At 42.7% G+C, this 23,604-nt stretch overlaps 1 long non-coding RNA gene across 2 annotated transcripts in view; it reads left to right on the top strand.

The window, feature by feature from the left end:
* The first annotated feature begins 1,490 nt into the window (after positions 1-1,490).
* The window catches only part of LOC127186813 (uncharacterized), a 133,863-nt gene continuing 111,749 nt past the window's right edge, over positions 1,491-23,604 (top strand). For both annotated transcript variants that reach the window (XR_007830412.1, XR_007830411.1), the window contains exons 1-2: positions 1,491-1,556; positions 4,023-4,095. This is a non-coding gene — a long non-coding RNA (uncharacterized LOC127186813). The remainder of the gene's footprint in view (positions 1,557-4,022; positions 4,096-23,604) is intronic.

Below are 23,604 nucleotides of genomic sequence, written 5' to 3'. Positions count from 1 at the left end.
GGGGTACCTGCTTTGTGCAAGAAGTCACAGGCTGTCTAGAGAGGCGCCAGGGAGGGAGGTGTGTTTAAACTTTGCCAGGTTTGTGTCAAGGAAGGGCCCTGGAGGACGTAAGGCTTTACACAGACTGCTGTGGGGTGTCAAATGCAGGACGAGGAACAGCGAAAGACAGCGGCCAAATAAGTCAAGGCAGCTAAATGAGGAGAAGAACGCGGGTGGACGGCCACGCCTTCTACACAGCACTTTCACCTCCAGGGAGAGAGCAGTGATGGTTATGTTGCCAGTCTTGGGATAAGGGCTGCTTTCCAGATAAAGTGATCAAGGCTTAAGGAGCTGCTCTGTGACTGCTTGATTCCTCTGGTGACAAGAAACACTACTTTTGAAAGTAGCACTTCCATTATAGAATAAGAAAAGGTAGAAAAGAAGAAAGATGTGGCCCCCTCGAGGGGAAAGATCTGTGAATGACAGACATTTTAGTCAATTCATGCAATTGCAGAGCCAGACACTGTCAGTCAGATCTTTTCATCTTCAAAAAAGGAAGGGGGCAGACGATCTTTCTTTTCTCTTGTCTAATAGTCTGTGAAATCATCTAAGGAAACCACCTCTCAATTTTACAGGGGGAAAAAAAAGCCAAGGCCCAAAGGGGTGTCTCTTCCTCAAAGTAATACAACTCACGAGTGGAGACAGACCCAGGTTAGACTCCTCATGGATCCCCAGGGCCTCAGGTCGCTCCCCAATCTTCCCTAAACGATAAAGAACAGCAGGAGGCTGCAGGTCCCGCTGCCCGCCTGGGGGCACCCTGGGGTTCCAGGCTTCCTGGCAGCTGACAGAGGACCGCCCCGAGGGGGAGGATCAGTGCGGGAAGAGTTCGGGCCTCCCCTCTCAACACACTTCCTTAGGACACCGGCCCCGGCGTGGCTGCTGCCGGCAGAGGGCGCGGGGCGGCTCCACGCTGCACGCGGCCAGCAGGGTCGCGCTGCCCGGGGCGCGCCGTCGGAGCTGGTGGGCAGCCAGCCGGGCTCAGGGCCGGGCCCGCGGAGGGGGCCGGAGCGAGGGCCGGACCGCGAGCGGGTGGGGCGGGGCTCGAGGGCGGGGCGCCGCGGGCGGGGCACGGGGGGCGGGGCCGCAGGCGGGGGGCGGCGGCGGCGGCGGCAGCGGCGGCGGCGGCGGCCGTGGAGGAGGAGAACATGGCGGCCGCGGAGAGCGGCTGAAATGCCTGTTCTTCAGGCCGGGCAAGCGGGAGACTGACGCGATTCACCTCGTCCTGTGGTCCGTCGGTTGGAGCGCGGCCTCAAGCGCTTCGGCTGCAGTTCGCTGCTGTTCCCTCAAGCACAGCTTGCGCCGGGGTGGTTCTGCATCCCCCCCTGAAGTGGGGGGGGGGAACCTCCTGCTCCGGAGGAGGGGGCCGGAGAGCGGCGGCGGCGGCGGCGGCGGGCCGCCTGGGCCCCGGGGACGGGAGCCCGGCCCGAGGAGCGGCGGAGTCTGCGGCGGCGCCGCCACAGTCGCGAGCGAGCGCGGCGCAGGGGAGCGCGGCCCAGAGGCGGCGGCGGCGGAGGCAGGTGAGTGGCAGCGGCGGCGGCGGCGGCGGCGGCGGCGGCGGCGGCGGGAGCTTCGCGGTGGGTGCAGCTGTCACGAGCCGCGCGGCCGCGGCGGCCCTTAGGGGGCGGGGAGCAGCTGGCGCCCTCCGCCCGGGCTCTGCTTTCTCTGGGACCCATCTCCCGCTGCCACTTTCCTCCGAGTTCCCCTGCTGGCCTGGCGCGGCTGCAGGGGGCGGAGGTCGCAGCTGTCACGGCACCAGCTGGGGGCTGCTCCCGGGCGAGCCACGCGCTGCAGAGCGCCGTCCCTGCGGCGCACTCCAGTTGCCCTAGTTAGTGGAGTGCGAGCATCCGCGGAGGGCGCGCGACCGCGGGCCCCGGGTGGGGAGCGGGTGCCCCGAGCCGCTGCCGAAAGGGGGAGCCGGAAGTAGGCGCGGGCGCCCCTCGGCCCCGACGAGTAAGCACGGTGACCTTGGCCAGCCCGTCAGCTTCTGAGTCTTGCTCGCCGGGACAGCGAAACCGGGGCGACCTAGGCATGCCTTTCTGTGGGTGCAGCTTTCGACGGCCCCTTTGCTTAGCCCAGCTACACTTGCCTTTCTCCCCTTGGGACTAGGGCTTCGGAGGTAGGAATGGGCGGATAAAGGAGATTTTCCTCTTGCGGCTGGGATTCGATCCCCTTGCTGGGTTCTGCTGAAAGGACCCAGAAAGGGAAAGAAGCACACACGTTGGCCAGACGATTGGAGGTAGGGCTGGTTAGTGGTCAGTGATGGAACTTGAGCTCTCCATAGTCGTTTGGAAGAGACTCGGAGAAACTGGACACCGGGGTCCTCAGCCCTTACCACTCATCTGCTGTGGCTCAGTTAATTTTATTTGTATATGCATTTTTTTTTTTTAGCAGTCACTCCCATGGGCCAGACACCCTGTATAGTCTGACGATGTTACGGAGAGACAGAGGAATTGACAATACACCCTGTGTGTGACAAGGGCAAGCCGAGGTGCTGTGGCTGAAGAGTTTGCTAGGGAGGGAAACTTTAAGCTGGGGAGTATCTGTTAGCCTCTCTGGCTTGGCTGGCTATCCTTATAGACACTGAAGAGGCGAGGCAGGTGTCCTTGTGGAGAAGGTGACTTTTTTTTTCTCTTTTAAAACAGTAAGTTAAAAAAAAAAAAAATGAAGTCTGACTGATGTTGGCAAGTAAGGAATTCATGGGTGAGTCGCTGTCCCAGCGCCCTGAGGGGTTGACAAGAGTCTGGTGACGATTTGTGAGGCATCATGCTTTCTTACTTCAGCCAGGAAGAATTCTTCTAAGTGTCTGTGCAAGACAGTAGTACTGCAGTGAAGTCTAGATTATGTTGTAGGGGTGGATTTCAAGGGTTAAATTTGTTTGAGGTTTGCTTCCTTGGCTTGGGGGGAAAAAAGTTGGCCAAAGGGGCCTCTCTTCTTCACAGAAGCTGAGATGTAGTAGGAGTGGGTCGGATTTCTTCGTGTTGGGAATAAGGTGAAAAGAAAGTATTTGCGTATTTGCTTGGGTCTTTGGCTCTTGAGCTAGAAATAGTTTTGGGTTAAAGGTAGCCATGGGATTTGATTCAGTTTCATAAATAGGCATTCCTCTAGTAATTTGTCATGAAGTAGGTAAAATGAAAGTGTTTGTGCTTAGTCTCTACTTTGTGGGAAGGTCCAAGTTGGTTCTGTGACCTAAAGTCTGCAGTCTTTTCTCTCCATTTCTTATTCAGACGTCAGGAGCTTGGAGAGAAAATCGAGGTCCATGCTTGTAAGAGTCAGCATTTTGTTTGATTTTTGCAGACATTTTATGTTAATCTATTACACATATTTAATCCACATTGAACTTTGGTTTATAGATGCAAAGCTTGAATTTTACATAATTTACAGTTAATCTCTTCCTTATTTCTGAGAAAATTTATAGGGCTGTGTCGGTAGAATTGCTTTTTTGTGTGTGGTTTAAGCCAAGAGAATGTTTTTAGATCTACAGTTTTGGGTAAGCGGTTTTATTGAAAGAAAAAAAAAGCTCTATGGAACTAATGATGATTGTTCACTTAAACTGGGATTATATAGACAATGCATTTTTTTCTTCTTCTTTATGCCAACATTTGTTTTCATTTCTCCCTCAATTCCAGGATTTTATTTCTAGAAATCTGGGCTGGAAACAGAAGCAGCAGTTTGTATAATCCTGAGAACTTGCTTATGCCAGGAAGCTGTAATGGCAACGTGAAGTGGGTGTGGTGTAAAGACACTGACTGCCACTCCTGGGGACATTTATTTAACTGCTAAAGGAGGCTAGGGTCGAAGTATTTTTTTTTTTTTTTCTGAGCCGCCCATTTTCTTGTATGTGTTGATCTTTTGGTGGGCAGAGTATTAGGTTGCTATGGTGCTGACTGGTGTATACTGTAAAAATGTTGGCAAAATTTCATGCTTCTAACTCTACAGTGAAGGGTGGCAAACAAGCCTAAATAACTTAAATATGTCGTTCCCAGGATGGAATGTTCTCTGCATGTCCTCTTGATCCTGCTAATCCAGTGAGCGATCTTCACCAGGACTAAATGTTGAGTAAGTGATGAGGGTGGTGGAGAGGCGCTGAAAGGTGGAGTGGGGCAGCGAGGAGCTCAGACATCCCTGCAAAAATCTTTTTTCAATTAGGCTATATACCAGGTTGTCCTACTAATTGCCTCTGAAGGGCATTTGGCTCTCCTTGCTCAGTTGTCGTCAGCTTCACTCGCCTTCCCGTGGGCAACACCGCCTCTGTTTCTTGCTTTGGTTTGCGTTTGGGAGTGTTGCATGTTTTACAGAGTCGGTTGGCCTTAAGCTGTGGTCCATCGTGTGTTTCATTTTAGGGCCAGTATGGAAGGTCAACCCGAGCACCCAAGGCTCAGTAGCATTTCTAGGTTGTGACTAGAGGAGCTCCCTAGGATGCTTGTTATTGTCTTGGCATTGATAAACCACAGTAATTCTCACAGGGCCAGCTATTATTTTCCTGGCAGAAGTCCAAAATCATCATGGTGGGAGCGTTTCTACTTTACCTGCAAATACTACACACTATGGGGTTGGATAAAATACTCCAGGAGTTGGATGACAGAGCCCTATATCTGGTCTGAGTTACAGAACTGTGCAGAGTTTTCTCCACTTAATAACTCTCTGAGTTCGTGTAGACTAGACGAATGGATTTCCTCATTGCTCCGTCACGTTAACCAATCATTTACCCTTTTGTCACTGTCCATTGAGGACAGGCCTTGTGGACTCTGATTTTTTTTTTCTTTTTTCTTTTTCTTTTTTCTCTTACCATTGGAAGTGATGTCTAGGCATTTCAAACTTTATATTTTAGTTAGACTGTGTGCCTATTCCTTATTATATGGTGTTGGGTCATAAAATGGCCTCGTAGCGGCTGGGTACTATTCTTAGTTCCTTAATTTAAGGATATACCCCCCCCCCCCCCGCGCGCGCGCTCATAACCTAGTGTAGTTTTTGAAATGGCTTGTGAGGTGTGGTATTTGAGTTACTACCGAGCATAGAAATGATTATTTTATATTTTTTTCTGGACATATAGATTACTTTAGGAAGTCGTTATTAAACACTGACACCGATGTGTAAGTTTTGTTGCATTAGTGCAAGTAAAGGAGGCTGTATCCTTGTTCCCTCCCTGAGCCTACGCATAGCAGAGTGCTTTTATTTACTTTGTGATAAGTGGAGTTGAACCCAGGACTTTTTGAGTGCAGACAAGCCATCTGCCCCTCAGCTGAGCCCCCGATTCGTTCCTACTTTGATTCTGAGGCAATTGTGCTGAGTTGCCCAGGCTGGTCTCGAGCTTTCAGTCCTCCTGCCTTGGCTCCTAGTATACAGGATTGTAGAGGTGTATGTGCTCAACTCACAGAACAGAGCTTTTGAGATCCTTTGGAGGGACAGGTTTTCTTAGTGTAGTCATCATACCTAATGATAAGTAGCTTATACCAAAATAGACACTGTCGTTCTTCCAGTGAAATTAATCAGTCTGGTCATGCTCACCTTAGATATATTTTATTCTTTTAGCCCCCCTCTCCCCCCCCCACACACACCATATTTCAGTGAAGAGGGGAGGGACATTGATATAATTGAGTGGCCCTGAATCCTATCTCTAGGAACAGAGATCAAACGGATAAAAATAGGTGCAAGAGTAGCGACATTATCCCGGCGTCAGAGTCAGAATCCTAATAACTGCAGATTATCTGATCTTCCCACAGTGGTGTCTTTATTTGTGTGTGTGTGATCACACTCATGCCATGGCACATGTGTCTTAAGTCGGAGGGCGACTATTGGGAATTGGTTCTCTCCTCCTCCCATGTGAGGTTCAGAGGTTGGACTTGGTTCATCAGACTTTTAGGCAAGCACCTTTACCCACCAAACCATCTCATTGGCCCAGATGCTGTATTTTTATCCTGTTTGTTTGTAGCTTTTTACCCATTGGTTTGTAATTTTGAGGCAATTTTAAAGATTGTTTTGGAAGTCGAACTTGGACTTCCATCAGAGAGTGGATTGGCTCATGGCTCTTCCAGAGTGCTAGGTCATGTAACCTTATGTATTTAACTAAACTACACCTTAGGTTTTCATATTTAAATTTTGATTAATGTACTTACTCTCATATTATTGTGCTTTTAAAGATGAAGTTAAGTTACGTTGTTTAGCTGTGATCTGGCATATAGTAAAGCATTAACACTAGTTAGCAAAGGGACATTTTCACTCCTAACCCATCACCACGTCTCTGATTCTTTTCTTTGTAATATCGTGAATATTCTTTTTTTTCCCCTGATTTAATAATCTGGTCCCTGGTCATTTGAATGTGGAGTAATAGGAGTCGTTTGTGAGGGTCTGAATTTCTTTGCCACCAAGTAAGCTGTTGGTCAGATTTCACCTTTGTTTTTGTGCTGAAATTCTAATTTGTACATTTAGAGCTATTTGCCTGCATGCATTTGCCTTTTAATTTATTCTACACATAACTACTGGAAAAAAAATCTTTTCTAAATGTCATTTGATGTTTCTAGTGAAGACTCTACAAATTTATCAAACCCTAAGACATTTAAATGGAGTCTTTTATATCCCGTTCCAGAAAGTTTGCTGTAGATAACATCAGAAATGCTTTGTAATCTGTAAAGGGCTACATACATGCAGAAAGCATTATCGTCTCCCAGAGTCCAGTCTGGGGGATAGTTAAGGCCCTGCTTTACAAACAGTCACCTGCAGGCACAGTGCTTTTTAGCTGGTGCGTTCTTTTTTCCTTACTTATATTGTGTTTCCTTCTTTTTCTGTTCTCCTGACCCTCAAAAGCACCATCAAAGCTGGTCTGTTACGCAGCTTGACTTCCTCTCCATGAGCATCAGCCGCTGTCCCACATCGTCCATCCTTCCTTCTTTCCCTGCCTTCCTCTACCGCCCTCACCCCCTCCCTAATTGGACTGGAAAATCCCTGAGACTGAGGAACCACAGCATTCAGAGTAGAAGAGTTTCAAGGGTTATTTAGAATAATCTCCTTAATACTATAGAGGAGATGACTACGTCCAGGCCGAAGATTTTGGCTACCGAAATTTAAAATTTTAGGAGTTCTAGTAAATTCGAAGTAATCTCTGAGCTAAGGGAGGAAGGAATATAGTCAGCCCACTGTTAGAAAATATCCACAAGGCCTGGTGACGTAGCCTAGTGGTGAGCACTCTCGTAGCTTACGTGGAGCTTTGTGTTCAGTCCCCACTAGTGGGAGGTGAAGAGAGAAAATATTTTTAAAAAAATTGTTTCTGTATTGAACATGTACAGATTTCTTCTTGTCTTCATTCCCCAAATAATACAATATGATAAAATTTAAAAGCCTTGATATTGCGTTAGGGTCTGCAAGTAATCTAGTAGGTCTTTAACATGTACAGGGTCAAGAATAGAGCTTACATGGAAGCACCGTGCCATTTGTGTGAGGCGCTTGAACACCCATTGGTCTTGCTGTCTCCACAGCTGTCTGGAATCAGTCTCTCACAAATGCTAAGAGACAACTTTGTTTTAACCAGGAAGTAATTAAGACCCTTTCCCCTCAAAAGTTCCAAAAGATCTTTGGAGAGGAATGCCTGCTTTTCTTGTATTGCTCTCATTGAGAATCAGCAAATATTTATTGAGTGTTGTCTCTGAGCCAGGTATTATGCTAGCTCTACAAACTGCTTTTTTATAGGTGAGGAAATAAGGTTCAGGGGAGTTCCGTGGCTGGTGTAAGATCACATAGCCTGTGGGTGTTAAGATGGCATTGGAGCCTAGGAGTATGGCTGACTGGAAGTCTCGTTCATGCCTTTAAACTGGCGTCTATCCAAGAGTGCTGGCCACACTTGACTGCGTTAGAGCACTCTTTTCTGGACTTTCTTTGGGTTCCGTACAGATGCTGTGAAGATGCCTGCAACTTTATTTCTTCCTGGTAGCCTAGGTACCAAGTATACATCAGTTACTGGATGAAAGCGTCACTGTAAGATCCCTGTGCTCTTTCTGGCCTCACCTTTGTACTTTAGCAATGTTGATTCTTCTGTGCTTCTGTCCAGGAGAGCTTATCCTTGAATGGCTGGTTTTGGATTCTTAGCAATAACATTCTGCCTCTTTAGTTTTGATAGTGTTTAAATAAAGCTTAAGGTATTTTCTTTCATTCGGAACAAATTGTTTGACCATTCTCTGTGTTTGCAGTGTGTTTTGAATGGTCAGTCTTACTCTGACTGTGTTAAAAATTTTGGTTTGCCTATATGGTTGGAGTATTTACATACTTCTATTATCAATCATAGATTTCATTGATTGTACATATATTTAAATATATCAGATAATATTTGACCAGACAGTTGAAGGATAAAATGCCCTTGGTTTTTTAAATGTATAATACTGGCTTTACTTTGGCAAGTTTGATTGGAGGGAAGTCAGGGAAAAGTTATTTGTTCTACAAATTCTCAGGTGTATCCCCATTCCTACTTTTGATGGCACAGAAAGTCTGTAATTGATCCTAAGTAGCTACTTGGCCGTCCAACGAAGCACTAGTTACACAAGTGCATTGTTCAAGGTGCTGTGCTGTTAAAAGATAAGGGCGTGGAGCGATAAGATACAGATTCTATTCTTAAGGTGATTATGACCTAAGAGAAGTGATAAGACAACACAAATACCTGTAATATTAATTAAGTGTGGTGAGTGCTGTGAGAAGCATGCTGGGACAGTAGTGTACTTGAGGACCCAGGAAGAGAGAAAGCAGTTCTCCCATTTGAGAGAGGATCAAGGCAGGCTTCATGGTGGGCTTGCTGACGAAGGAGCAATGAAACCGTGGCATGGTTTCTGTTAGGGTGGGATGGAGAGAGCGTGTACTCGGGAAGAGACAATGGAAAGGAAGCGAGGGCAGGAGTGCTTGGGTTTCTTAGCGTGTTACAAAGGGGACTGTGTGAGCACAGGAGAGCATCGACCAACTGGGAGCGGGAAGCAGACATTCCAGTGAGACACGGAAGTCATGTGATGCTGGAGGGCTTCCCATGGGAGGGGAAAGTGGGAGCAGTATGTAGTAAGTATGTAGATCTGGATAAGAATGAGAAATATCGATTTTTCCAAATTTATGTGGATCTTTTCTTGGCAGGTTTTTATGCCTCAAATTTTATATTTTCATAATTTTTGAAATGATTCCACATGTAAGGTTTACCACACTGGGAACTTTTTTACTTGTTTTTATGTCTATTTAAAAACAGACCATGTGTCTTTGAGTAGAAGTTAGTATAAAATCTTTTTTGTTGCCTTATTCTGCTTTTTTTTTTTTTTAAAGCAGCAGCTATTCAGATAGTGCATAATCATTTGACACTCTTAAACATTATTACTCTCTTATATTTTGTGTATGGGTATTTTGCCTGCACGTATGTCTATGTGCATTTACCCAGCATGCCCGTGCCTGATGCCCCATGGAACTGGAGTTGCATGTGGTTGTTACTGCTATGTGGGTGCTGGGAATTGAGCCAAAGTCCCTCTGGAAGAGCCGTCAGTGTTCTTAACTGACCAGCCTCTGCCACTGCCTCTCCAGCCCTTAATTTACTGGGTTTTATTTCAGTGTTTTGAGACAGGGTTTCACTGTGTAGCACTGGCTGGCCTGGAACTTACTGTGTAGACCAAGCTGGCTTTGACCTTTATTGTGCTGCTTTTCCTGAGTGCTAGGATTAGAAGAGTGCACCTCTGTGCCTGGCTTCATTTGACATATTTTGAATTGATGCAGTACAGTTGTTTTTCAGTCCAAAAATGTCTCCTCCTTGTCTAACGGTACCTGACTGTATAAGTGAGATTGGTCATACAATTGGAAACTCCCGGCTCTCAATAGTCTTCATGATTTATGTCCTACTGTGTTCCAGAAAGGATTTCACTAAGTCTTAGGGCTGGGATGGTTGAGATGGTTCAGTATGTAAATGTGCCTGCTGCCAAATCTGACAACCTGACCTCAATCCCTGGGACCCACGTGGTAGAAGAAGAGAACCAGCCCCCCAAATTATTTTCTGATCTTAGCCCAATACTTTCTGTCTGTCTGTCTGTCTGTCTGTCTGTCTGTCTCTGTCTCTGTCTCTGTCTCTCTCTCTCTCTCTCTCTCTCTCTTTCTCTCTCTCTCTCTCTCACACACACACACACACGTACTTCTGAAATAGAGTGTTGGACCTTGTTACAGCTGTGTGTATTCAACTGAAGCCCTTAGTCAAGTGTAAGTCGAGAGAGTGGTATTGTCTTATGCCAAACTGGTAGTATTTTAGCTATGGCTACAGTATAGTTGGGAGGTAATTGCACAAGGGAAATTGGATGTAAGACACTGATAAAGTGTATTAGAGTGAGGTGCTGATGTGTGACAGCATTTCTGAAGTCAGATCTACATTATACTGTTTGGGAGATGCAAGAGACATTGGAGGTGTGTGAACAGGTCTCTCACTTTCAGCCTTTTGTGATATTGTACAGTTTAGGAGGCGTGGGTAAAGAGAATTCTTGATTTACTGTTTTACCTGGTAGACAGACTCCTGTCACCACATTGTATTGCAGTGGTCACCATGCAGCTCTGTATTTCATAGAGATTAACTGGTTACCTTAAGGCAAGCCACCATTTAACTTGATGGTGGCTTCGTTCACAAGAAGGCAAATATCGATTGCTGCCATTTTCTGTGATACGCGATTGTGTGGTGTGCAGTCCAGCATAGAAGCACGCTTAATCTGCCCCCTTATGATAATGGGGCTTTCTTAACAGTGGCTCAAAAAGTAATTACCTTTTGGAAGAAAACAGTTCAATGCTGTGGAAAGAGGACATGGAAAATAGTGTTTGGAAGCATTTTTGTCCTACTGGATTTAATTGCTGGTAATGATGAGTGCTAATTTGAAGAACTTTTTTACTCGAACACTTGTATTCATGAGCGAAGTTTTCTAACCTGTATAAAAACCTTGTAAAAGAGACGTTTTAGTGGTTTTGAGCCCATCTGCTGAAAATATAAAAAGGTAATTTCATCTGATTAGCTTGTAAGAACAACTGATTGCCATCAGGAAATATGGAAATGCAGTAGGAATTTTAGCAAAAAGCCTTTGCATAAATGGTGAGAGGAATTGCAATTGAATATCATGTTTTATTCAGTGCAGCCAGTAATGGAGTTCTTTGGGTTTTATTCATCTTTGCAAAGTATGTTTTTCAGCTGTGCTAACCGTTAAAACCAAGCAAAATAGTTGTTTATTATAAAAATGAGCTGAATTTAGCACTAGAGCCCCAAGCTATACTATTTAAAAAAGTGTGAAAGCAAGATTCAAAACAAAATAAAAACAGGATTAGTTGTAATACTGACAAAAATGTAGTAGAACTGATAATAGCATTTATTAGAAAGGGAACATAACTTTTATGAATCAGTAAGTAAAGTAATTGTTTAAAATTGTTTGTTGTAATTGATGATTTTTAAAAATTTTTTTTATTAATTTATTCTTGTTACATCTCAATGTTGTAATTGATGATTCTTAAACGTATATTTTGTATATGTTTTATAAAGCACATATGTCAGTTTGGTGTACAGTGTGTATATATCATAAATAAGCATGTGTGATATGCTGTTAAAAATTTTAAAGTTATGGGATAGATGATAAAAAACAGTTGGCACTATTTCGTAGCAGAGGTTCTTACGTTGGAGTTCCGGGTTAGTAGCCTCTAGATTGGCTTTAGTCTGCAAATACTTCACATGTAAGATCTTACTAGTTTATCGTTTCTCTGGGAGAGAGTCTACAGATTTCACCAAACTCCAAAAAGGATTGTTGAGGACAGGGACCTCAGCAATACCATTCATCCAATTTTACCCTCTTGCCAAGTTTAATGGATATATCTGATGTCACTCTTCAAGCCCGCAGTATGACTGGTTTTGCAGTTTTTCCATTTTGCAATAGATGTGATTGCAAGTGCCTTTGGCCTTTACAGGTATTTGAGCTCTGTTTGTTGCACAACTGCCTGGCTCTGCATTATTTGGTTTCTTTTATATATAATTTTTTCCTCAAGCCCTTCTTCCTCAATTTTATAAGAGGATATAGGTGTGTGTGTGTGTGTGTGTGTGTGTGTGTGTGTGTGTGTGTGTGTACGCATGCACATGTGTCTAGGAAGTTCTGCTGAATGGGTTGGGATTCAGAATTGTTTGCTTAGACACCCATTAGCCCCTGAATCTCAGCCATGCTTGAGTTCTAGGCTCTGATCTGACATACTGAAAGCTTTCTGAGTTCTGTGAGCTTATTACCTTGTCCTTTCTTTCTCACTATAATTATAATTCAGACCTAATTACAAAGGTAGTACAAAAGTGGTCCCATAATCCATACTGAGTTCCTTCTTTGGTTGTTTTTTAAATTTTATTTTCAAAATATTTATTTAGTTCTGAAGAGATGGCTCAGCAGTTAAGAGCACTGGCTGCTCTTTCAGAGGCCTTGGGTTCAGTTCCCAGAACCCACATGGTGGTTCACAACTGTCTGTAACTCCCATTCCTGGAGATCTAGTGCCCTCTCCTGGCTTCCATCAACTACCAGGCACATACACAGTGCACTTATATGTAGGCAATACACACACATAACATAAAATAACTATTAAGTAAAACAATATTTCTTTGTGTGTGTTGTGTGCCATATGTACATATGTACTTCCAGGAGTTGTTTTCTCTCCACGTTGTGAGTCCTAGGAATGGAACTCAGGTCGTCAGATTTGGCAGTAGTATTTTTGCCTGCTGAGACATCTTGCCAACCCCCTCTTTTAGCTTTTGCTAAATTTTATTGTAAAATGATCATCCTGATATTGGGTGGGGAGATGTGCATGGTGTTCCTGTGTGTGAGTGCATGTGTGTGAATGCACAGATGCATGTGTGTGAGTGTAGATAGCAGGTGCATGTAGAGGCAAGAAGCCAGAAGTTGATGTCTGGTGTTTTTCTTGATCAGCCTCCACCTCCTTATAGATTGAGACAAGGTCTCTCAGCGGAGCATTCTTCCACGGCTCCCACACCCACCTGCTGTTTACGTGGGTGCTGAGGACTCTGGTACACATGCTTGTGTTTTTACCTACTGAGCCATCTCCCTGCTCCCTATCATGCTAATTTTTACTTGTGTTGTATTGCTTTACTAAAAAGACTTCCATGGCCCTCATTACTATCAAAATAAAGTTGTCTCATAGCCTAAAGCTTAAAGCTTTCCAGTGTCTGGCACCAACCCATTCTCTGGCTTTATTTTCAATTAGTCTTCCATAGTAGATTGTATGAAATGATATTGTTGGCTTATTGTTCCATAAATATCCTATTTCTTTCTTTGGAATATTCTCTCTTATTCTAATATATACCCCTGGAACTATGCGTATTCTTTAAAACTTCACTCTGATTTCTCACTTCTTGTTGTTAATTTAAAACATAAAGGTACTATGTTCCTTCTGTGAACTCGTTTTATTTTTCTTTATATATATATTTGCATGTCCTATCACCCATGGCATAAAATGAACAAAAAGGTTCATGTTTTATAATTTTGTGCTCTGTGGTATCTTAGGCTCAATTAAAACATTTAGCAAATGGTACCGATTCGCTCATAATGCTACTTGCGAATGTCCTTACAGGTGTGTGTGTGTGTGTGTGTGTGTGTGTGTGTGTGTGTGTGTGTGTGTACATGCTTCTGGAATACTCATCGATTATATATTCTAGGGATTCTCTTTATTGGTCTCAAGATATTTACTGAATTGAAAATGGAATATTACATTGAGAACCCATCGTGAGTGTAAACATTGACTATAAAGGGTTATGCTGAAATATTGGGAATAGCTGTATGTGGTCATACATGCAGCTGCTTAGGAGACTAAGACAGGAAGATTTTAAGTTTGAGGCTAGCCTGGGAAATAAGCAAAACCTTGTCTCAGTATTTTTTAAAAGGTGGCTGTGGCTAGGGATTTTGCTCGTTGGCAGAGTACTTACCTAAGCATGCATTGGGCTTTGGGTTCAACTGTTAGAACTGCTGCTCAAAACTTGAAAGCCAAAGAAAAAGAAATCTGTGATAATCTGGTAAATTATTATTCTTAGTATAGAGCTCCCCATCATGGGTCGCACAAACGGCTGCTCCTTTCTGCCTCTTAGAGCTGTTGAAGTCACAGATCCTAAGATCTTGGTCATTACTACTTTTCTGTTTGCTTTTGTTTGTTTAAATATATACTTTACACGAGAAGGTATTTTCTTATTCAACACCCATTGTTTGAGTGGAAATATGAGACACCATAAAGTTATTTCCAAATACCTGTCCACTGGGAAGATTATAAGCAGGCCTGGAGACGGCTCAGTGGTTAAGAGTGCCGGTTTCTCTTCCAAATGACCTAGATTCAATTGCCAGCACCCACTGGCAGCTTACAACCATCTGTGACTCCAGTTCCGGTTGGTGGCTCTGATGCCCTCTTCTGGCCACCATGGGCACCAGGCACACTCATTGTACACAGACAATAAATGCATCCATGCACATAAAATAAAAAGAAATAGATCTTTAAAAAATAAAAAGATTATAATCTGCATACGAAAGTCTCTTTTGTTTTAAGCTTTACGCAAATTAAAAATAATATAAAACAGTGCAAAAGTGGCACAAGGCAGTATATATTTCAGCATGCATACTTTTATCACTTGGCTTGTTTCTGTTTTTACCTATATTCTTTCCTTGCAGCCCATTACAAAGGGGAGAGATGATTTTTTTATACCAGTCTGTACTTCAGTTCTTTCATAGGTCTCTGCTCACAGTGTATGTTTACAAAGCTGTTGCTGATGGTGCTTGGAGCCCAGTGTGGTTTGGATCGACTTCCTGGAAGATGTGGATTTGAGTTAGAGTTTACAGGATTTGGAATGATGCTTATGGCGTAGTTCATAGGACATGGAGAAGGAGTTTGGTACGTAAGCAGATTATGGAGGTTTGATGTATTTTCTGGAACATGAAATAGCTTCTTTGGTTATTGTGGATTTCCCCAAGGTGACACATGTTACTTCCCAAAGTAGTCAAAGAGTACTGCATAAGGGGCTAGGACATATGGACAGGAAACATAAATGCGCAGAGCGTGGCTTTGCCTGCCATAGAAGAACTAATTTTCTTCATTGAAGTGAATATTGAAATGAGGAGGCTCTGTTTGAGAGTTATTTAACAACAGTAAGCCCTTTATATCTGGCTGAATAAAATTTTAAAAAGATTTATTTATTTTAATTTTATGTGTATGAGTGTTTTGGACGTATGTATGTATGTCTATCATGTTTTTGCCTGGTGCCTGCAGAGGCTATAAGAGGCATTGGATCCCCTAAACTGGTTATAGATGGTTGTAAGCCAAAATGTCGGTGCTGGAAATGGAGTCTGGGTACTCTGGAAGAGCAGCCAGTACTGTTATCCTCTGACCTTTTCTGTAGCTCCTAAACACAAATTTTTATTGTTAAATTAATTTGGAAAAAGAGTTTTTAAATGCTGAATTTTAACCTCTAGGTCAATTAAAGGGCAAATTTTACTAATGTCTCTACTATAGTGATATATAAAATAGTAAGCTTTAGTTTGCTATTGTAGAATGGATATTTGAAAGTCATAGAAAACAAATCTTTGGTATAAACGCTTCAGAACTTTCCTACTTGCAGGACTTCATTGGTAAGATTATAGGGCGAAGAAAGAAGAAGTAAAGGGCGTTGGGATGCCAGAGAGACTTTTTGATGTCTGAAAACTTTTTCTATAGTATCCCTGGAAGTCTTCACTTTTCTTTCTTTCTTTCTTTTCTTTTCTTTTCTTTTTCTTTTTTTTTTTTTTCCGAGACAGGTTTCTCTGTGTATCCTTGATTGTCCTAGACTCGCTTTGTAGACCAGGCTGGCCTTGAACTCACAGCAATCCACCTGCCTCTGCCTCCCAAGTGCTGGGATTAAAGGCATGCGCCACCACCGCCCGGCCCTTCACTTACCTTTTATCAAAATTGATAATTAACTTAAATCAGTGTTCCTTTTTTGTTTGCCTTTCTAATGCTTGCTTTGATAAGGACTGTTGGGGAGTTTTTAAGATTCTGTTCAATAACGAAGAACTAGGTCATTACCTTAGTTACTGTTCCATTGTTACGAAGACACGCCATGACCAAGACAACGTATAAAAGAAGACATTTACTGGGGTTCACAGTTCCAGAGGGTTACTCCATGACCGTCCTGGTGGAGGGTGTATGGTGGCAGATAGGTGGACACTGGAGCAGTAGCCAAGGGTTTTCATCTTATCGCACAATTGAAGGCAGAGAGAAGGCTAATAACTATAATGGCATGGGCTTTTGCAGCCTCAGAGTCTACCCCCAGTGATACATTTCCTCCAACAAGGCCGCTCCTCCTAATCCTTGTCAAACAGTTCCACCAACTGGGGACCACACATTCAAACATGAGCCTCTGGGGGCCATCCGCATTCAAACCACCACAGACACGTACATGTTTTCTTTTTCTAAGTCAGGGTTTCCCTGTGTCCTGGACTTGCTTTGTACCCAGGCTGGCCTCATACTCACAGAGATCTGCCTGCCTCTGCCTCACAAACATATAGATCTTTATTTGTAGTTGATGAAACTATAAATACATTTCCATCTGTTTATTTTCTAAATTTATCAATCCTGTACTTTTTAGAACTTGTTTCTTTGCTTGTTTGTTTTATTGTTTGTTGTTTTTTTCAAGACAGGGTTTCTCAGTGTGGGCTTGGCTGTCCTGGGCTTGCTTCGTAGACCAGGCTGTCCTTGAACTAACAGTAATCCACTTTCCTCTGCCTCCCTGAGTGCTGGGATTAAAGGCATGCGCCACCATTCCTAGCTAGAACTTTTTTTTTTTTACTACATTACAATATTTTCTTTCTCTTTGAGTTAAAAGGTAAATCAAATATATGATACTTGACTGCATTCTAATAATAAATTCAAATAAATGAAAGTATATAGAGTTAAAAGGTGAAATTCTAGTAAAATCACATGGCATGTGTTAATTTAGGCTGTCTAATAGTCACTGCTCTATTTTTTATTTTAGGTGGTAGTGTGGTGTGTCATAATGTCTCATTCCCTTGGACATAATAATTGTTGCAAAACAGATGGCCATGTGACCAAAGTGTACTTACCTGAGATTCAAAGTCACACAGGAACCAGACTCATTCCAGTGGAGTTGCAGGGTTGAATGAAGATAGACAGGTGCCATGAGGGCAGCACAACAGCTGTGGGAAAGAATGGGGCTGTTAGCTTCCCACCATCCCATCATCTCAAAGGAGGAAACACTCAGTCTGGCCTATCTCTTGAGCGGCGTTAGGCCTCGGGCCCTTGTTTGTTCTTCCTGGGGCACTGTGAGGCAGAGGTGGTGGCAGGGTCATATGGTAAAACAGCTGCACATTGAGTGGAATCTAGAGAGCAGAAGAGGAAGAAGGGCCCTGGGACAAAGGCACGCCTCCTAGTGACCTGTCTCTACTAATTAGACTCCGCCTCAAGTTTCTACCATCACTCATCAGTACCACTGTCTGGGGCTGCCAAGCCTTTTCCACGCGAGACTCTGGGGGGAACGTTCCAGATCTGTACACTAAGAGAGGCCAGCACACAGGTTGGCTGAGCACACTCTTGTATGCATGAGCACAGAGAATCTTTGGAGCCTTTGGATCCTGTTGAATAAGACCTTCTCATTGTTTGTCGGTTAAATGAGCTCATCGGTCAGTTAATTTCCTAGTGCTAGTGTGACTTGGGTTTCTGGCTTTTGGACTCAGAAGACTCTTGACTGCTCTAGATCCCTGTAGGTATATCTGTGACTCACATACCGATGAACACATACACATTCCCTTATCCACAGAAAGGAAAATACCTTGTAAATTTTTATTATTGGCCTTTCCCCCTCCCCCCTTACACTCATGGGTATTTTTGTATGCTACAATATGCAGGAGCCATTTTATCTTCTCATTGGTTGCCTAACTTTACAATGTATATATTTGAATGTATATTATGTCCTTCATTTAAGCAGTGCCCTTTTGATGAACATTAACGTTTTTCTTTTTTCGAGACAGGGTTTCTCTGTGTAGCCTTGACTGTCCTGGATTCACTTTGTAGACCAGGCTGGCCTCGAACTCACAGGGCTCCACCTGCCTCTGCCTCCCAAGGGCTGGGATTAAAGGCGTGCGCCTACCATGCCTGGCCATTAAAGTTTTTTTTTTTTAAAAAGATACCTGCTTTTAAGAAATATTTATTTAATTTGTGAGCATTTGTATATATGTGTGTGTGGGTGTAATGTGTGCTGGCATGCTTATGGAAGCCAGAGGACAATTTGTGGGAGTCAGCCCTCTCTCTCATTGTCCGTCTCCATGTGGGATCTCAGGTCCTCAGGCTTGGCAGCAATTACCTTTACCAGCTGGGCCAAGCTGCTATCCCAAGTTAAACAATTTTTCTTTTGCAAAATATATTCTAGTAAGTATCTTGTATTTGTTTCATATGTATGAGAACATGCCCATGAGATTATTGGATATGCACACATAAAAGCTGATGTTCATCAAATTGTCACTTGAAAGGCTATATTAATTTACATTTCAAGCAGTATACAGATCCAGTTGCTTTCCTCACCTTTGTTAGTTCTGTATATTACCCATTATTTCTAGTTGGACATATCTGCTGGTTGAAAATGGTAACTTGGTAGTTTGTAGTGCCTTGACTATTGGTAAAGTTGAAAATCTTACCAAATACTTGTTGTATTTTGGATTTCCCATACTAAAGTTGTACTGTCCATATTTGTTCACTGTCCTCTTCAGATGCTTGCCTTTTTTATTTATTATTATTAATTGCTTCTTTCATGGCCTTAATACACTTAGGTAGTGGTTCTATTTACACCAATTAAGGATGGCTCTGGAAGACTGCTAATTAGTTGTTTCAGAAATATGTGAAACTACATCAAAACTCTTTTATATCTCTAGATATTTAGTTGACATATTTAATAGCTAGATATCTACAGAAGTCAGTTAAGCAGTCTTTAGGTGCTTACCTTAGTTAATTTTACAACTGAGTTTAATTTTTGGAAACTCTGGAAATTTTCTGTGTCAAAAGTTTATGATCATTCCAGTCAAGCATGGTGATACAATTGTAGCCTCAGAATTTAGGAGACAAAAGCAGGGACATTTCCAGTTGGAGGCTAGCCTGAGTTTCACAGTCACTTCAAGGCCCGTCTACAGAGCTAGTGAGAATCTATTTTAAACCAAAACCAAAGGTCAAGGATGTAGCTTAGTGGTAGAGCGCTTGTCTAGCGTGAGGTCCTGTGTTCAGTTCCTGGTAATATGCATGCATATGCACACACAGGCACGCGTCCGCGCGCGCGCGCGCACACACACACACACACATGCAAGCACGCATGCACGCATGCATGAGTTATGACCACATTGTGTTGCTGAGTGTTGGGAATGAACTGACTGCTAGTTAATTGGTAACTATTCAGAACTATTTTCAATTGTGGCCCTTGGCCAGCCGCCATGAAAAGGTGGGTTGGCTGCCTACGTTGATTCCTTATTTTTTATAAGAAAATATTATTCTGTACTTTATTGGCTATGAAATATATGTATATATGCATATATTATAATTTTGCATCACTCAAACAAATGTTGTATCTACTTTCAGAGCTGTTGTTTAATTAAAAAAATATCTCTAGTAATCAGAATTGTCATTTCCTGGAGAATTAGTGAAGACACATTTAATACATTACTTTAAAGCCTATCAGTTTTTACCTGGATCGAATCAGACTATCTGAGAACTATGTGTGTTGACTACATTGTTTTAGAGTGGGGTAAGACTGCTCTTACAGAACCTTTCTTTAGTATAAAGCAATCAACATTTATTGAGAGCCATTAAAACAAACAACATTGTGAAATTTACTATGATCCTTACTGTGGCATTCTTATGGAGGCATTGTCTCCTCTGTCATAGTGCTCTGTCATTACTGCTACTACGGGAGCTAGTAACAGCTGACCTGGAGGGCTGATACGCAACACCAATGAGCTAGTATTTGATAGACAAGTACTGCTTGTAGCTGGAGGCAGATGCTTATGTCCTCACTTTATTGATGAGGATGAGTGATTTGAAGGCTAGGCGGGGCCTCTGAACTTGACTCTGTCCTGCTGACTCCTGGATCGGGTAGCTTCACCTGTCGCTGGTTTTGATTTTCATCTATAAAATGGCAATAATGGTGATCGCAGCTATTTCTGCAAAGTAGAGAGTGTTTCCTGAGATTTCACAGGCAAAGGCTTAGCACATGTCTGACTGGGGGGGGGGAGGGGGCGGGTTCAATAAAGATGAAATATTATTATTTTCTTGTTTTGTTTCTCAACATTGTTAACATTAGGACCCTTGTAGTAAACTGCCCCTGATCTTGGTGCCAGGAAAGGCTATTTTTTCTTTTCTCTTTTCTTTTCTTTCTTTCTATTTTCTTTTTTTATTTTTGACCAGCTTGTTTATCCTACATAGTCCTCACAACTCTTGAAACTGATAGCATTTCTCTCTTTAGAAGGGAAGCTCAGAGCCTGATGGGTGGCCTTTCCCTTACAATAGTATGGGAATTTGTTACATATGTTTTAAATGGTAAATTTACTGTTGACTCACTCTTAATATTCTTCCTTTATTTCTCTTTGCCCAGTTTAATTTATTTTTGTTTATTAGTTACCTTTGTGTAGATGTGACCAAATACTTGATAGGAGCAATTTAAATGAAGAAAGGTTTATTTTGGTTTGTGATTTCATAGGCTCCATCCATGGCTGCTTGGCCATTGTGGCAGTGGATTTATGTGGCCGAGGAGAGTTCCTTTCCTCATGGCAGAGAAAAGGACTAGGGACCTAGTGTAACTTTAAAAGTCACACCCCAGTGACCTACTTACTCCATCTATATCCACCCCCAGAGTTTCCACAACCTCCCAAAGCAGTATACCACCAGCTGAAGACCAGTCATTCACAGCAGGGGTCTGTGGCAGACACACTTCATATTGAAACCGGCACAAATTGTAATGCACCCCTGTGAGCTGTCTCAGATATTGGGGTGGGGGCAGGGGGGTGGTATGGAAACAAGTGATTTTAGTATAATGCATGTCCATACTGAAATGTCACATTACTCATCATTAACTTAGTCCTTGATAAGTAGGTATTAACATTTCCATCTCTAGTGATAGATCAGTTCCTGCTATAGCTAATCCTTTGAAGGTGTGGGGCGTCTCTCAGACAAAGGAAAAGTTACATACACGGTCCTTTGTGGCTTCTCTTGTACTTTATTTTTATTTCCTTTGATCTTTGCTTCAACCATCTTTTACAGATTTGGGGGTGGGACTCATTTTAAAAACTCGTGAATCTGAAGTCTTTGGACTCACTCTCTAGAATAAGACTGCCCTGTTTGGCTGCAGCATAGGCAGTATTGAAGGCTACGTGCTGTTATTCTATTTCTTTTTTAAAACATGCCAATTGATTGATTTACAAAGAAATGTTCCGAAGTCTAAATATTACTAACCCTTCAGGCTATGCCACTAGTGTATTTGCTCTCTCAGGATGATGTACACGAGGCTGCACTGCGGCCTCTTTTCGTGGGAGAACTACAGACATTTAAATCCTCTCCCGCTTCCCCCCTCCTTTCTCCCCTCTTCTTCCCTCCCTTGTAATGATAACTTTTGAAGAACCTGGGTGGTTGGCCCTGTGGAATATTTTGCAGTCTGGATTTTGATTTAGTTTGCCATGCTGCTGTGCCCCCTGGGTATCCGGTAAGTTGATATTTTGATGTGAGAACATAGCAAAGGCTTAATATGAGGGGAGAGGAGTATAATATATATATATATATATATATATATATATATAAATAATGTCCAGCCATCCTTGTCTTATGTTAGCAGTTGTTGCACTTGCTATTGGCTTTTTATTCTTAGGACACTAAAGCGCTCACCATGGTGTTAGCTGAAAAGGCAGTGTGTGGTAGTGGTGTCAGACACTGGGCACAGAAGTGCTCAGACTGGGCGGAAAGCAGGGTTGTCAGGAATTGAAGAACACCTAGTGTTGACCTTGACCCCCTGCATAGAGCTCTTCGTTAATTCTCACATGATCTAACAGCAACAAGGGTGGCAGCAGCTAATACAAGTATTTTGTACCAGGTTCTGTGCAAAGTAGTTTGTGTGTGTGTGAGTGTATGTATGTATGTATGTATATAAATATATTATATATAATATCTTATTTCTGTAACTACTCTATAAGGCAGACATTATCATCTGTATTTTGCACTTCAGAAAGGTTAAATGTCCAAGGCCATGACACTAAGAAGTCAGATATCAAAGGCCTGCAGCTTTGCTCCACACCAGTCATCTGCTAATGAGCACCTTGCTCTTTCATGTCTATAAAATGGATATATCGGCCTTGCAGAATAATGATATGTTATTTGTAAAGTTGCCTTGAAAAATGGTGTCAATGTTAAAACGAGATGCAACTGAGCTGACAGTACACGAGCAAAGGAAGATGGTAGAAGCCTTTGTTTCTAAGAGTGAACATTTTGGATGGAAGGAAACCTCTAGTCATTTTCTAACTTACGTTCCCATAACTGTCGCTGTTGAAGTATGGGAGAGTTTGCCTCTTTGCTAAAACAGAATGGCAGAGATTTTGTAGGTGGTGAATATCACGTGTCAGGGTGCCTAAAACTCCCTGTGCACTGTGACACCAATTACTCCATGGGCCAATTGCATAGGCGCGGTAAAGATACGCTTAAGGGAGTAAGACTAGAGAAACCATTTATCTATTTTTGTAAAAGGATAGATACTACAAGTAAATTAGCAATGGAATTTGTAACATCTACCTCCTTAGCTGAGTGTGCTGGTGTACTATATGTTAAAATTATTTTTAACATGATTTTGCATATTTGAACTATTTGGTAATTAATAAATCTGTTTGAAGTACAGAGCATTACTGTTTGCATATATAGTAGATTAAGATTTAAAAAAAAGAACTATGTATTATCACTTCCAGTAAATTGCAATGAGTACATGGAAAACTACTGTGAGGTCTGTGACTGTGGCCAGGCTCAGTGGCAGAGGGTCTGATGAATAATTACAGATATGCAAAGTGATGAATATATGTTTTTTTTCTTGACCTTTGGAAATAGGTTACTACAATGTTCCAAGGCAAAACTGGGATATTTGGGTTTTAAATCATTGTTTTTTGCTGTTCTTTTGTTAAGTCATATAGCCTTATGCCATTTATTATGTTGAAAGAGCTAGGATTTCATTGTGATATTTCTAAAAGAGCTTTCTTATTTATTTTTAATTAAAAAACTTAAGATTTATTTTATTTTATATGTATGACTGTCTTGCTTACATGCAGGTATGTGTACCATGTGGGTGCCTGGTGCCCACGGAGGCCAGGAGAAGGCACTGGATCCCCTGGAACTGGAGTTACAAATGGTTGTGAGCCACCATTGAGGTCCTGGGAATTGAATCTAGGTCTTCTGCAACAGCAGCAAGAGCTCTAAACTGTTGAGTCAGGTTTCTAGCCACCCCCCCCCCGCACACACCCCCTTCCCCCCCTTCCTCCTCCTGCCCCCTCCCCTGTTTTGGGAGACAGGGTC

The sequence above is a fragment of the Acomys russatus genome, chromosome 1 (genome assembly GCF_903995435.1).
Source record: "Acomys russatus chromosome 1, mAcoRus1.1, whole genome shotgun sequence".
Classification (NCBI taxonomy): Eukaryota; Metazoa; Chordata; class Mammalia; order Rodentia; family Muridae; genus Acomys; species Acomys russatus.
This window is presented reverse-complemented; position numbering and strand designations above follow the sequence as displayed.